This window comes from Ursus americanus, chromosome 27 (assembly GCF_024610735.1).
Source record: "Ursus americanus isolate L20-20 chromosome 27, mUrsAme1.1.p, whole genome shotgun sequence".
Classification (NCBI taxonomy): domain Eukaryota; kingdom Metazoa; phylum Chordata; class Mammalia; order Carnivora; family Ursidae; genus Ursus; species Ursus americanus.
Genome location: NC_142153.1, coordinates 14,044,093 through 14,059,846, shown reverse-complemented (window position 1 = coordinate 14,059,846; position 15,754 = coordinate 14,044,093). Strand labels below are relative to the sequence as shown.

Here is a 15,754-nt window from a genome sequence, read left to right as displayed (position 1 = left end):
TGGTTTGTTTGTTTGCTCTCGCTCCAGATAAAGAGGTAAATCCAGATGCAAGAAAAACATCAGCGGGAGCAGGCTTGTTTCCAGGACACCCTGTTCAGGTTGATTTAGAAGCTGAGGCTAAAGGAATCTTGGGGAGCCCATAAAGGGCTATTTAGTTTGCAGTGTTCACTAGAGTCTGTAAATTGGCCAAAGTTGTCCAATTCACACTTCATTGAGAATTCTCTTCTGTGTTCTGTTTCACTGACTGTAGCATATTTTTCTTTTCCCTTTTCTTTTCTCTCCCTCCCTTCCTTCCTTTTTCTTCCTCTCCTTTCCTTTTTTCTCTTTTTTTAGCTTCTTAAAAATTTCTTTTTAAGAGAATTTTTGTAACTACTGGAATTCCGTGAAATTATATGATGCTGTTTCTGTAAAGGAGATACACACACACACACACACACACACACATATTGTATCTGATAAATATATATTCATCTTTTTAACTTGAAATACACACATACATATACATACACACACACGAATAGAATAGGGAAATAGAGATTTGAGCTTCTATTTTCATAGTATATACTTTACCTATGGAATTGAACCATTGCCTATAGCTAGGAGTTCTCAGTTTCATTTTATGATTTGGAACTGAAATCTGTGCAATCCTGAGACAACTTTCTTGAGATACCAACTTTCTTTCTCCTCTTGATGGGACAGTCAGAGGAATAAAGGAAAGTTAAGGCAATATGCAGATCAATTTGTATAATGTTGCCTATTTATGAAGATACGTCACTTGGCATTTGAAGAGGATCTACTTATATACAGAATAATTTCCTCTCTTATGGACTGGCAGGATAAAAGAATAGACCACACACACACACCCCCTACACACACACTGTACAGACCAAGGGGGAATCCTAGAATCCTGTTTCCATTCACCACCACCCCCACGTCCCTGGTTCTATTCTGTGGAACACTAGTCCAGTCAGATTCATATGATCCAACAGATTTGGAAAAAGAATGCGTGTATGTGTGTGTATGTATGTGTATATATACACACATATACATATGTTACCCTAAGCCTATTTGATTTATTTTTGGGTAAGTTTAAAATGTATTAATATATTAAGATCTGTTCATTTTTGTTTAACTTAGCACTTTTTTTTTTTAAAGCTTAGCATTGTCTAAACGTATTTATCCACTCATTTTTTTTTCCTTTAGCACCTATTAACCCATTCCACTCATGGAGATTTCACAGGATACTAGATTCGTAAAAGTTCCTTTGGGATATTTTGACCTGAGAGAAAGAAGAATATCATCAATGTTGAATGGTGGGGTTATCGGCTAATATTTTTTGTTGTAGTACTTGATAAATTCTTTACATTAAATTTAAACCACTTTTATAACATGAGAAAGTGATTCTTTAATGAACTAAATGGAATCAATGTCTCTTCTGATGTCACCTTGAGGTCTGTACAGATGTCGTCCAAGACCAGCACATCGGGGCACCCTTGCTGGTCTTGGGTTACATTTGATTTTGCCACATTCCCTCATTCCTTTAATATGCTAAGGACATAACGCAAAGAAAACTATGTTATTGACATAATGGAACACATCAAACCTTCATCAACTATTAATGCAATGGGATGGACTTTTAGACTTGCATTTTTCATTTAGCTGGCTTTGAGAATGAAAACCGTTTTGACAAAAGGCGAAGAATGGCACAGTATCATCACTGACCAGTACTCTCTTATTCAAGCCAACACTTCTCTGTTCATAACACTTAGTCCCATACATAACCTTTTATAAGAATCTGGGGCCTCCTGTAGTCTTCCCACAGTCCAGCTATCAAATCCTACACTCCCTACTAATTATTCCAGTCCAGCTAGGTAGGCTTATTATACAGACCTCCAACACGCTTTGTATATTCTGGCACATAATGCTGTTTCACCTCCTCTCCTTTTATCTTCTATCCTCTCCCTGGTTCTCTTCCCCACCTATAGTATTCCTGTCTATCTTACAAAATCAAATTCAAGTTCTGCATTTATCATAAAACCTCCCTGATCTGTCTAGTTGCATCAGTAGGAAAAATAGACCTATAATGATTTTGTTAAACAAATACACACACACACGCACACACACGCACACACACTTGCACATGCAAACCAAATGGACAGGCTTTGCTCCTTCTCTCAAATAAACTGGCTTGCTTCTGATCCCAAGTGAAGGGCAGGCACCCTTCAGATGACTCTGCTCGGTGTATGTTTGCTATGTGACATTGGCCGTGTATGTACAGGGTGTACACCATCATCTCTTGTGCTTCTGCTGGCGTTCTGACAGCTTATCCCCACGTTTAGCCAATGGAGAGACCTCAGTGAAAACACAATCTTTGAGCCAAAGAACAATAAGCTTGTGAATAGGAAATTCTGTATCCTATAGAAGCCAAATAATTCAATCCTCATAATCATCCATGGAGTTAATCAGCTTCCAGGCACTGCCTCATAATCAAGAGTTGACTTGTACTTAGCATGCTGCAAACCCAGAAGCCCGCAAGGACCTGGGACCAGGGTGGTGACCAAAACCAACCAGGCTAATGGGTTGGGATAGAGAAGTTTTTGCACTGTTGACACCTATATCACATTCTCATTGTTTAACATAGTTAATCTTTTCCCCTATTAGACATAGAAGTTTGAGTGTTACTTGTTTTGGCAGAGTGTCAGTTTTCATGCTACGCTAGAGAATAAGATTGTTGAGATTTACTCTTTAGTGATCATGTTTAGATTGAGAACTCTCTGAATCCCAAATTGGAAAATAGAGGGCAAAAGAAAAACAGACCTGTTTTTTGGGTGCCTGTATATTTTAGGAATATAGTCAGCAACACAAGTACAAGAACTAAGTAGCTTGGAAGCTTCTGGAAAGTGCCTTTCTTCTCCCATCTAGGATATATGGACTGGGAAGGAAACTCCAGACCTTCTGAGTCTTTTGAACAAATATCCCACATATATTGGACACATAAGTTGGCCATCAAAGTTGGAACTTGGTATTCTGGCAATGACCCTGGAAAGGGCCTCAATATTCTATCAAGAATGAACAGATGAAGGAACCTCCATGGTCTTTAAAATGATTTATGGACAAGGAATCATGCGCAGATGAAAAAAATTTTTTAATATTTTTTATTATGTTAGTCACCATACAGTACATCCTTAGTTTTTGATGTAAAGTTCCACGATTCATTACTTGCATATAACACCCAGTTGAAAATTTCTAATTCCTTGTCTAATTCCTACATTCAGTCATTTCTATTATAACTTCAGTTACCCAGAATGCATTATCCCTGTGTCTTTTTGGGCATACTCACTCTGCAGTCCCCAAACCTAGGTAGACCCAACTACCATGTACTGTCTCATATCGTTAAATATTATGTCCAAACTGAATGGGTCACTGTGGCCCATTCTGCTCCTCCTCCAACTTATTATCATAACTGGTTCTACTGTCCTCCCTCCAAATCTATGTACATCAGCATCCTGCCTACCTCCCTCCTTCATTCAGGAAAACGGAGGAATAAAAAGGCTTATCACCATATCATAGTATTAAACTCAACCTTTCCATGAGGGATCTTCCATAGCTTCTGGTACCCACCATTGATGATAGGCCATTAGCGACGTGAGGGTCTCGTGCTTCGAGGCTTTCACTGCTCCTTAGCCACTGTTGAAATTTTCCAGCCTTCAGGTGAGAATAAAAGGGAATCGTTTTAAAAAGACACACTGGCATGTGAGTAAATCACAATATTTAGACCTTCCTGTTGCACAATGATGGCAGGGGCTGAGGCAGGTGCAAAGGAGAGCAATTATCTTCACTTACAGCCTTCCTGACAGTTGCGGAATTTGTTGATTCCTTTGTATGACAAGTTACAAAGAGGAGAGCTATACTGAATATTTGCTCCCTGCAAGAGTACAATGCTGAGTCTCGAAATGAGGCTTTGGCAGAACCCCGGTGCAGTATCTTGTGCATTAATCAAACATAGCGGTTCCTTTGTTGCACCTAGCTCTCTGCTGTTCTCACAAAAACTCGAAGAGCAAGCTGCTGCAAAGCTACAGCAATCCTGCCAACTTGACAGAAACAGCCCATACATTTCAGTTATGAGGCAGCGGGGGCCATATTCCTCACAAGACAGAGGTTGGGGAGCTGTTGTGCCCTTCCTGTTTTAGCATCTGTGCCCACAGAGGACCCTTGGTTCCAAATCTTCTCTCGAGTAGTTCTTTTTGTTGTTCATCTTCCCGCGTGTTCATGCAAAGACAGGAGGGCTCAACTTGCAAACCACTTTCAATTAGGCTGGAAAAAGGACAAAATCAGATTTCGGGCTATGTAGCTGGTTGCAGACTCTTCTCAAGCCCATAATCAGCTAGCTCTCTTCTCTCTCCTCAGTCTTCCACTCCTCCCCGCCCCCTCATTCAGGGCTAAGGTGAATATACAAAACACCTGATCTAAGGGATTCCTAAGTGGTATCACTAAATCCTGAAGATCAAAGAATGCTCTAGAAATTGCATAGCCACCTCAGAACCCCACATGCTCCCCGAATTGGCACATGACCCGTAACCTACTATCATGATTGGGAATCCTGAAATGCAAGGACTGTTTCCTTAAGGATTTCTTTTTGAAGACGTGTTGAGGTTTCATTCATACCCTGCCCCCAATTCTCTAAGCCCATGATTTAAGTGAAGCCCCTGACCAGTCTGCAGAAAAGCATCTGGTAGAGTTTCCTTCCCATAAATCTTCAACTCTTCACACGGTGGCTGGAGAATTAAGTAGCCCATCAGCAGAGGTAAAATTTATGAACCTCCTAGAGCTCACCCCAAGTACCAAAGTGAAATGAAGTAATTCACTGAGTAGCAAACCTGTTCTCAAAATTCGCCCTGGGGCTGGGAATGGTTCTGGGTGAAGGGACACAGGTCCCCTTTGGGACCCGAGCTGAGACGGTGGAGCTATTACCTAGGTAGCCTGGGTGTAAATTTGACGCACAGAAGAGAGGGTCTCATTGCTCATGCAGAAAAGCGCTGCACGTTGTACTGTTTATCCTAATGACCTTCACACTGAAGGGCTGTTAGTCTGCACATGCAATGCTCTCCTGAGCCAAAATGTGGCAAAATCCTGGTGCGGAGCAAGAACTGGAACTCCTCTTTCCTTGAAAAATAACTGAATTCACAACATTCTCTCAAATAAATTCACAGAAGAAACTAAGTTTTAAATAGGCATATGTTTGCCTAGAAGCAAAATAAAGCATCTGAGTTTTCCCTCACTCTGTGCCTAATTCAAATTTTGTTTGGCAATCTGCAGATCCCATGGAGGCAACCCCCAAAGATAGTTGATGGGTTAGAAAAGAAGCTCTAAGAGTAATGATCCAGTATCTCAGCTGGCAAATATTTTCTGACTCTGGACAGCCCTCCTCCCATTCAGCTCCTTCTGCTCACTCCGACAGCCATGATGGGTTCCAGTTCTTGCTTTTCGGTCCAGGGAGGTGGCAGGCACGCTGTTGCTCTGAGGCAGCTGCTACCTCTTGAATTTACTTGGCAAGTGGCTGCCAACACAAGGTGCTGGGATGGATTTCAGAGCACCAGCCACCACTTTGTTCAATGCACAGCAGGCAAAGCTGAACCATGTGGAGTCTCTTTAAAATGAGCCTTGTCAAATGATCCCCATGTGTCTTTGGTTCTTGGAAGAGAACTTATTGATTTTAAGACTGTCTGCTTTTTCCCTTTTGGTCCCTTGCTCTGGAATATCTCCTCAAGGAGCTGCCCGCAGTAGAAATTCCTAGAAATAGATCAGCCTCATGTATCATATGTGGTAGAATTTGGGGAGTCCATAACGACCCGTATTTTTCCAGGCATCTCCTATCATGGTGCATGTGGGCACTCACACACACACACACACACACACACACACACACACTCCCTCAGGAGCAGTTATGATGCTTCCCTTCATAGTCACATTCATTGAGCTTTTGCTTAGAGATACTAATGCAGATACCAGTATGAAGCTCCAGGGAAGAGAGATTTTTAAAAAGATTCTGTCTCACAGAAGACTAGTCTGGAAGGAAAAATGCACATATTAAAAATATTAAAAGATATTTCCAAAAGATTTATTACCACTCCAGATCTCAATTTTATAGAATTCTGTGTGTATAAAATTTTAAAATAACATTTTACAGTGGTAATACATATTCAGTACTGTAGAAATTAAGACACTCAAAACGATAAGAAATTCTCCACTATCTAGAAACAACCCCTAGACCTGTATGGGTGACTATGAATCAAATGAGACCAAACTATTGACAATGTTTTGTCTATATAATTTTAACTTTTTCCAGTTAAAATATATCATGACATTTTTTCCTACCACATGAAATAGCATTCAATAGTATTTGTAGTTGTTGCAGAGTTTTTGATAACATAAATGTATCATAAACCATTTAACTCATACCTACTACTGGATATTTAGTAGCTTCTAAACTTTTGCCATCATAATTTATACTCTGATAAAGGGATATACCTATATATCTTTAATCAACAAATATATAGATATGTAATGATGTAGCTAGGACTAATTTCTAGAAGCAAAATTTCTAAGTAGCAGAATTTGCATGTTTTTTATAGCTTTTGCTACATTTACTAATCATTAACTTACAACTTAATGGCAATATTTAAGAATATTCGTTTCTTAGCATTCTTGGGAACAATATCTTAGTTATATCATCTTTTTCAAATTCACAAGTGAAGAATTTAAGTTTTTTTATGTGTCGATGTGTATTTTTTTTTGCTACAAGTGAGCATGTATATTTTTTCAGATTCTTGATATCTGTATTTCTGTGTTTCTGAATTCCCCTTTTCTGTTGTTCATTACTCTATTTCTGGTTATAAATACATTTTTAAAATTATGTGATAACTTAATACATATTAAGAGTATATGTTTTCCTTTTGCCTATGTTACAAATAATTTTTCCAGATTATTTGTCCTTCAACATTTTCATGTATACTTGACAACAAATCCTTTTTAATTAGAAAATTATATAGTGAAATCTATTGACTTTGACATTTATGGCTTTAGTTTTGCTGCTGTTTTTAGAAAACTCTTCAGAACTTGGGGCGCCTGGGTGGCACAGCGGTTAAGCGTCTGCCTCCGGCTCAGGGCGTGATCCCGGCGTTACGGGATCAAGCCCCACGTCAGGCTCCTCCGCTATGAGCCTGCTTCTTCCTCTCCCACTCCCCCTGCTTGTGTTCCCTCTCTCGCTGGCTGTCTCTATCTGTGTCGAATAAATAAAATCTTAAAAAAAAAAAAAAAACACACATTCTACAATAATTTCCCTATATTTTCAGATTTTAATTTACTATTTAGTCTAAATTTAAATATTTACATTTTAATTTGAATATTTCAAACATCTGAGATATACTTGGGTGTAAGATAAGTCTGTAATAAAATGAATAATTATTGAGGACTGAGTAAGTAGCTAATGATCTAGGGAGCTAGAATTGGAGAGAAGTGATTGCATTCAGCGCTCAGGCTTGTTTTTTGTTAGTTGACATGTATTACAACATAATGTGGAATTAGTCTGTTTTTCACTTTTAAAAATAAGGATAATCATTATTCCACCAGAGCAGAGCAAACATTTTGGCACTATTTTAATATTCTGCATTTTATTATGAAATGTTTCTTCATAAGGAGAGTGGTACTCCACCCCAAGTCATTGTTCTTATCTTCACATTAAGAAAACACTGTTTGGGATGCCTGGGTGGTGTAGTCAGTTAAGAGTTAAGTGTTGACTCTTGATTTCCGCTCAGGTCGTGATCTCAGGGTTGAGAGATTGAACCTCGTGTCTCTCCATGCTCAGCACAGTCTGGTTGAAAGTCTCCCCCCCCGCCCCTCCCACTATGTTCTCTCTCTCTCAAATAAATAAAAATCTCACTATTTGTCTTCCAATTACATATATATGTAATTATGTGGAGACAGTATTACTCATCAAAATGAGTAATTTTCTTAGGAAAGCCCAGGCATAGACTTAAGAAATCCCTTCTACCATAAACAAATATAAAGCTGGACAAAGCGTATGAGGCAACTGTTTCATGCATTGGATGACAGGCAGTGCAGAATTGTGATCCTTGAGAGGTGGGACATAGCCATTCTGAGTTCCATACTTATCCAGGCTTTCCTTGCTGTGGTATGCTTCCTACAGGGGACAGGAATGGGGGAGCCAAAGTGTTAAAGTCTCACTGAGCTGAGGAGGCAGAGTTTAAAGCTCTGAACTTCAAGTGAAGTGGCTAGAACTTTTAAGGCGGGGTGTTGGAGAGAAGACGGTACACCAGTTAGAGAAGGGTAGCCAAGGACTCTCCATGTAGGAGAGTCCATGGGTCCTACGCCAGTTGCTGGCTGTTTATAAGCGGGAAGGCATTCTGTGAGGCACATAGGAAATCACCTGTTGTGGGGCTGAGAGGTAAAATAACACACCAAATATAGTACAAGTCTTAGAGATATTATTGTTTTGGCCCAATGAGAGTGAAGAGACATTGATGAACAAAGAATTATTTAATCTAAGTGAGAAAGAACTATTAGTAATTTAACTATTACAACAAAACTTATAACCTTTTTTTTGTTTAAAAATTTAATTTATTTGAGAGCAAGCAGGGGGAGGGGTAGAGGGAGAAGCAGACTCCCCACTGAATGGGGAGCCTCATGAGGGTCTTGATTCTGGGACTCTAGGAACATGACCTGAGCTGAAGGCAGACATTTAACCTACTGAGCCACCCAGGCGCACCAAAACTTATAGCCTTTTGATAGAAGATAGCAGAATCACAAATCCTTACAGCATATTATTCATAATGTCCATATATAATTCATAGTTAATATGCATGTGAAGAAACAGGGAAATAGACCTCTTTAAAGGAGTAAATAGAAACAAAATATAATATTTGGCAGATGTTGAAATTAACAGCCAGGACCATAAAGCAGCCGTTATAAATATTTTCAAGGATGTAAAGGAAAACATAATCATAATGATACATATAGATGGGGAATTTTAGCAGAGAAAAAGGAATTATAAACCAATGGAAATTCTACATCTAAAATTAAAACAATGGAAATGAAAAATTCATGGATACTTTTGTCAGATTGGAGACAGTAAACTGAAAACAGATCAGTAGCAATAATCCATTCGGACATTTATCAAATACCACATTCAACAGCTAAAGAAGTCATAGTCTTTTCAATTGCAAATAGAAGCAAGATATATGCCTATGATGACTCCTACACACACACACACACACACACACACACACACACACACACACGTCAAATTCAAAAGTGTTGAAATCTTGAGGAGCATGATTACAGACTAGAGTGACGTTAATTTAGAAATCAAGAGCACTAAAAGATTCAGAAAATCCTCCGCATACTTTGAAGGTAAATGATATACTTTTATACAGTTTATTCTTCTGTATAGTTTATGGTATGATATACTTCTATACAGTGTTCTATATAATCTGACAATTATGAGGGAGATTAGAAAATATCTCAATGTGAATCATATTGAAAATATATATAAAATGGAATGCAGCAAAAGCAACACTTAAAGGAAAGTTATAGATTTCTTTCTTAGGGAAAAAAATCATAGCTTGAATATTATATTAGAAAAGAAATAAGGTTTAAAAGTAACCATGTCATAGTAAGATAATGGTGGCTTAATCCCAGATTTCTCCACTGCTCTCCAATAAACTACATTAGCAAAAATAAAAACTCACAAATCCACACCTTAAGCATAAGTAAAAGATTCAAATTACCTATAAGTAAAAAAACAAACATACACACATGTACACACACAATTTTCAGCAGAACTCCTATTGCAAGCCTTGTTGGGAATTATGGGTACAGAAAAAAGGCATGGAAGCAAAAAAGAGTATCTGTGAAAGAGCACTGGTTGATTTGATCAGTGACTATAAGGGACAGAAGTCCAGGTTCACAGGACTAAGAATTGGCAGTATTGGAAAAGCAATGTTACTGGAAAAGAGGAGTAAAAATTGAGTCTCTCTTTGGAGAATAGGAAATAAAGAGGAAAATAAGCAAGAGGGGAAAATTTAGCACTTTATGAGACCAAAGAAAACCAAAATAGTTGAAGAATGTATCATCTACCCTCAGTTCCCAGAAAAGCCACCCATGAATCAAACTGCATTTTGCTACAAGACCAAGAAGGACACTCTAAATCACTAATCCTGTTTACAGTAGGTGCTAAAAGACAACAAAACAAAATATCAATCAAACATTCAACTGATAAGATCCAAATAATCAAGAAGCAAAGAAAACTGTAATATATCACTTCAAGCTAAACTACATATCTTTAAACATTATATGAAAAAAAGTAATAAAAAGTTTTAAAATTAAAGATGGAAATGGAAACAAAAAACAAGAAAATAAATGAGAATTCACTGAGCCTAGGAATGAAATAGAGTAAAAATAGAAAATCAAGTTGGAAGTAAAGATTAAATTACAAGATGACAAAAGAGCATATTTAAATACATTTTATCTTCAAAATTTTGAAATTTCCCATTAACAGGTTTCATAACCATAGTAAAATGATCAAAACCAGGAAATTAGTACTGATACAATTTTATTAAACTGTGGAGACCTTATTTGAATTTTTCTATCTGTGGCACTTTTCGCTGGCCCAAGATTCATTCCAGTATCCTCCACTGCATTTAGTTGTCCTACTTCCTTACTCCTTTCAATCTGTGAGACTTCCTCAGGCTTTTTCTTTTATTGGCTTCAATAATTAAAACAAAAAAACACTTGGTCAGTTACTTTGTAGAATATCCTTTAATTTATGTTTGCCTAATGCTTTATTATGAGTTATGCAGTTATGCAAGAACACTACCAATGTGATGTATCCTTTTCAGTGCATGGTATCAGGAGGCACATGATGTCAATGTAGCCTATTAATGGTGATGTTCACTTTGTTTAAGGTGGTTTCCTCCAGGTCTCTCCACTGTAAAATTGACATTTTTTCCCCCTTGAAATTAACAAATATCTTCTTGGAAGATACTTAGAGACTGTAAATATTGTTTCTTTTACTTTTGCAAGCTAATTAGAACATTCATTCATTCATTGTATTTTCTGAAGTGATGTTTATCTTGACGTTAGCCAAATAATATTTTCTATATTATAATATCTTTTACTTTATTAATGAGACTTTTACTGTGAGGAGGAGATTTGTGTCATCTTCTACTTGGTTATGTATTCAACTATTTATATTTGAAGGAACACATGAATTCTTATTTATTACATGGATTATAATCCATTTTTATCATTATTTACTATATTACTCAAATTGTTCCAGAGTTGACCCTTGGGAGCTCCTTCAAGTTGGCTTCTGTGTCCTTTGGCATGTCTCTGTAATTTTTTGAGAAGTTCTTATTTCTGGGTACCAAAAGTTGTTCTAGGTGCTTCTTATACTTGCCTTGCCTAAGCCCAGGAATCAGCAATTTTCCCAAGGGCCTTGGGTTCTCTTTCATAAAAAACAGCATTTAGAAATTGAACCCATGATTAGTATTGGAATGTTATTGCTCTTTGGTCCTTTCAGCAGACAGATGCAGAAAATATATGCCTGTAAACACACACTCATATCCATTTCTATATCCATCCATCTGAATTCACATTAAAAATTGCTGAGACAGTTCCCGATCTGTTAATGATTTTAGAGACATCCTTTTTAAAGTTCTAATTGTTTTCAGTCCCACCAATGATTGGATAAGTGGATGGATCTCCTTTTCTTTAGATTTTAGCTTTGGGAAGACAGCTCTGTGTCTAATTTTGTTCAATATCCCCTTATTTACAGTCTCATCAGAAATATCAGCCTCCTCAGCCATTCAGATCTTTACAAGAAGAAATAGAATCTTGAAGTACACACTACATTAAGGTCAATAAATTAGTGACAAGTGGGATAATATAAAGTTCACCTTTCATATTTAAGCCATCATTCTATTTGACACACCATGGGATTTTTATGCCTAATTTCTCTCAAGCAAACAAAGCATTTTTTGCCTGGATGTCTATGTATGGAAATCTTTGCTCCAGAGGAGGGAGAACTAGACTACATAATTGGTCCTTTTTCTTTGTTGATACTCTCTTCCCTTGTCACTGTCTTCATTTCCTCACCTCACATTCTCTCCTCATACGGCTGCTATCAGTCTTCTGCCCACAAGCCTTGGCAAAATTGACTGATGGCCGCATAGTTGCTATTATGAAAATGTTTTAGTCCTCAACCTTTCTGACTTCTCTGCAGCCTTTGCTGTTCTTTGTTTTGCTCTCCATCAGGGCTGTTGTAGAGTAGACATGGTCAGTGTTATTACGTTCTGCAACCTCATCCCTCCTTATCAAAAGCCACCCCCCCAACACCTCAACTCCATAATGTTAACTCTTTCTTTGAGATTTTTTTCTGTTTTCAAATCAAAACCTGCTACAAACTTGAGAAACATCTGAATGGCTGAAGCTCCCTTACTTTTCACGTCTACCTTGTTTTTAAATCTTGGTAATTCCTTATGTAGTTTCACATTATTGTCTCTTCTGAATCTGCATGGCTACCACCCTAAGAAGCAGGCCTTCATCACCTCTAAAGTGGACCAAAGACAATGATCTCACTATCTTTCATTTCACTGTAAACTTTATCTTTCACTCTGCCATCAATGAAACTTCTATACCATGTACATCTAGTCATTTCCTACTTCTGCTCAAAACTTTCCTTGACATCTCTTCGCCTATCGCCTATCAGTTTATATCTAAACTCTTCTACAAGCTTCATGATTATCTTTAAGACCTGGCTATTTCCTGCCTATGAATTTAGTTTTTAGTTTTATTTATTTAAAGATTTTATTTATTTGAGGGGGAGAGAGCATGAGTGGGAGTGGGGAGGGACAGAGGGAGAAGCAGACTCCCTGCTGACGTGGGGCTCAATCCCAGGACCCCAGAATCATGACCTGGGCCAAAGGCAGCCAATGGAGCCACCCAGGGGTCCCTAGATTTTAGTTTTAGATTTTAGTTCTCTTTCTGCTCTTCTTGATTCTCACTGTATGAGTTAGTTTTCTCCCTACTCTCATGTTCTTCTAATATAATTCAATCAATTGTTTTTACCATAGGGCATTTTCCTCTCAGGTTTGTGCTAATCACATTTGCAAGCATCCACATATATTTTCCTAATCTGCATATGGCGATCTTTGTTCTCAAAGAGATACAAAGAAACAGATAGTTGGGGATGTTTTTCCTCTAATAAAAGAATGACTCTTTGGGCGAACATGGAAACTATACAGGCAAGTGGTTCTCAGTTGTTTGGGATAGGTGCCAAAAAGAGATTAAGGTAGGATATTAAAATATAAGTGGAAATTCAGGTTGATTTTGAAAAAGTTCATAAAATTTCTCTACTTTGTCTTTGTCACATAGAATTTACTATAAATTCTAAATAACGTTATGTGAAGTCATAAAAGAATATTGAGAGACACTGATCTCAAGTAGCATAAGCTCTGTCTCTTAGGCTTTGCAGCAACATTTCTTGACCAGTACCCCCTTCATGTTCTGGTGGGATTTGTGGGTCAGTGCTACCCTAGCTAGTATCAGTTAACAGTACCTCCTTATTCCATGAGCATAGCATCAAGCACCACTGAACCAGTGGTCATTTATATGTTCTTAGGCTGTCTCTGCTTATTTAGCACATGTCTTGGTTTTACAGTCTTTCCCTTGAATATATTTCCTGAGAGCAAGTGTGGTTAAAATAAAATTTAAGGCAGTCTAAATCAAGATTAAATCAAACTGCAGAGATTATGATAAAAGGGTTGGGGGAGAAAAGGTGCCATGCCATAAACTCAGTCACTATGGCCTTCAAGTATGTATGAAAGCATTTTACACCAGTGTCTGTGGCATATAAACAGCTTTCTCCATGACTCCATCTGCCTGTTTAAGATTTAAATTATTTTGGGGGGGGGGGAGAGAGTGCGAGCAGGGGGAGGAGCAGAGGGAGCAGGGCAGCAGACTCCCTGTTGAGTGGGGAGGCTGATGGGGAGCTCAGTCTCTGGACTCTGAGATCATGACATGAATCCAAACTGAGAGTTGGGATGCTTAACTAACTGAGCCACCCAGGTGCCCTGACTCCATCTATCTGTTATCCAAAAATCTCCAGAGGGCATCCCTGAGAGGTGGTTTCACATCTGGGGAGTTCAACACTACTGAAAGGAAGCAACCCACACTAGAGGCAGAATCTCACCATTGTGTGAAGGCTGTGGGAGGGGAGCAAGAGATACTGAGAACTCCAGTTGGGATAAAAGCTAAAACCTGGGAAGTTAAGACTCCCTCAAACTCTTTGGCACATCATTGCACCTGGTCCAAGGAAAGAGCTATGCTATTCAAAGAATAAGTATGTTCTGCTCTGGTACTGCTAATTGAAGAAGGCATAATATTAGGGCAAGTCCCACCATAATTAGAAGACAAACTATTTTATGGCCAATAGTCATGGTCAGGAACGGGAAGTAGAAATTCAGCTACTTGACATTTCTCTCACCATGGTTTATAATGGGTTAATTAAAATTGTATAAGGCTAACAAAAATGCCCAAGGTAAACATAAAGCCACATGACATTGCATTAACAGCATTCAGAGCCCTGTAGCTCAGGGCTTGCTACACTCCAAACTGAGTGTGTGCTGGAATGAAGGCTGTGGAGAGTCTCCCTGCTCTAACCTGGTCTTTTACTTAGCCTCTACCTTGAAGGGGTGTAGCTTTATGACCTGATGACTTTGGGATCCTACAGAAAGAGGCTGCAGAACAAATTATTTCTTCTCAATGCTCACTTCAAAGATTTTTTTTTCCTCTCCCCCACTTCCTGCTACCTCATTTCCTAGGTTGGTTCTACCTTCTGAAATAGCTGTTTTCCATGTTGCTTACCCACAAAAGCAAGTTGATGGTTTTCAGACAGTTTTGTACCATAGAGAGGAAAACACAGCCATTGTTTGCAAACATCCCATTTAGTCTTAGACATAGCAAAAATCATATGATAGAAAAGCATGGACTTGGAGTTAGATAGTCCTGGATTTGTGTTCAAATGCTGCCACTTACCAGCAAATCATTGCTGATTTATCTTCTGCTAAAATGAGGCTAAGAGCACCCACTGTACAGGGTTGTTCTGAGTAATAAAGGAAACGACATGATCTAAAATATTCAACACAAAACTCTTAATGCCTGGCCATGTGGTAAATATCTCAGTAAATGTCAGTTTCACTTCCTTCTCAGTTTTTGGTGTAAGGTGGTCAAGAGTGATAAGATATGTCCATACTGAAATCAAAACATAATGTAAGCCCTCTCTCTTAGCATATCCTCAATTGTATCTTTTATCACTAGTGCCCTCAGAGCTCAACGGATGGATTTTCGTAACTTCTTGTTACTACTACAATGAATGAAGAGGGCAAATGAAAAGGGTAAGTCAGACATGATATCTGAAAAGCTAAGAGAGTAAATTGATCAGCACACTTGATTACTAATTTCTCAGTGAATGGTGGATTAGTACCAGGCTTGCTTCTGCCCCGTGAAGATTGGAAATGCCTCCAAAAGTGATGAATGTTTGCCTTAGTAGAGGCACTCAGAGAGCAAATGGTCTTGGAGGGTGTGGTAGAAAAGACGCGTCTGTGGTTGAAACATGATCTAAATGGAAACCTATACGTTTTCTTGTGAACTGGAAATGTGGCACTTTTGCAACTCG

The 15,754-nt window shown here is 38.4% G+C and overlaps 1 long non-coding RNA gene across 1 annotated transcript in view; it reads left to right on the top strand.

The window, feature by feature from the left end:
• Positions 1 to 15,754, top strand: part of LOC148107625 (uncharacterized) — a 178,209-nt gene that overhangs the window by 97,995 nt on the left and 64,460 nt on the right. Inside the window, exon 2 of the long non-coding RNA XR_015721946.1 lies at positions 15,397 to 15,473. This is a non-coding gene — a long non-coding RNA (uncharacterized LOC148107625). The remainder of the gene's footprint in view (positions 1 to 15,396; positions 15,474 to 15,754) is intronic.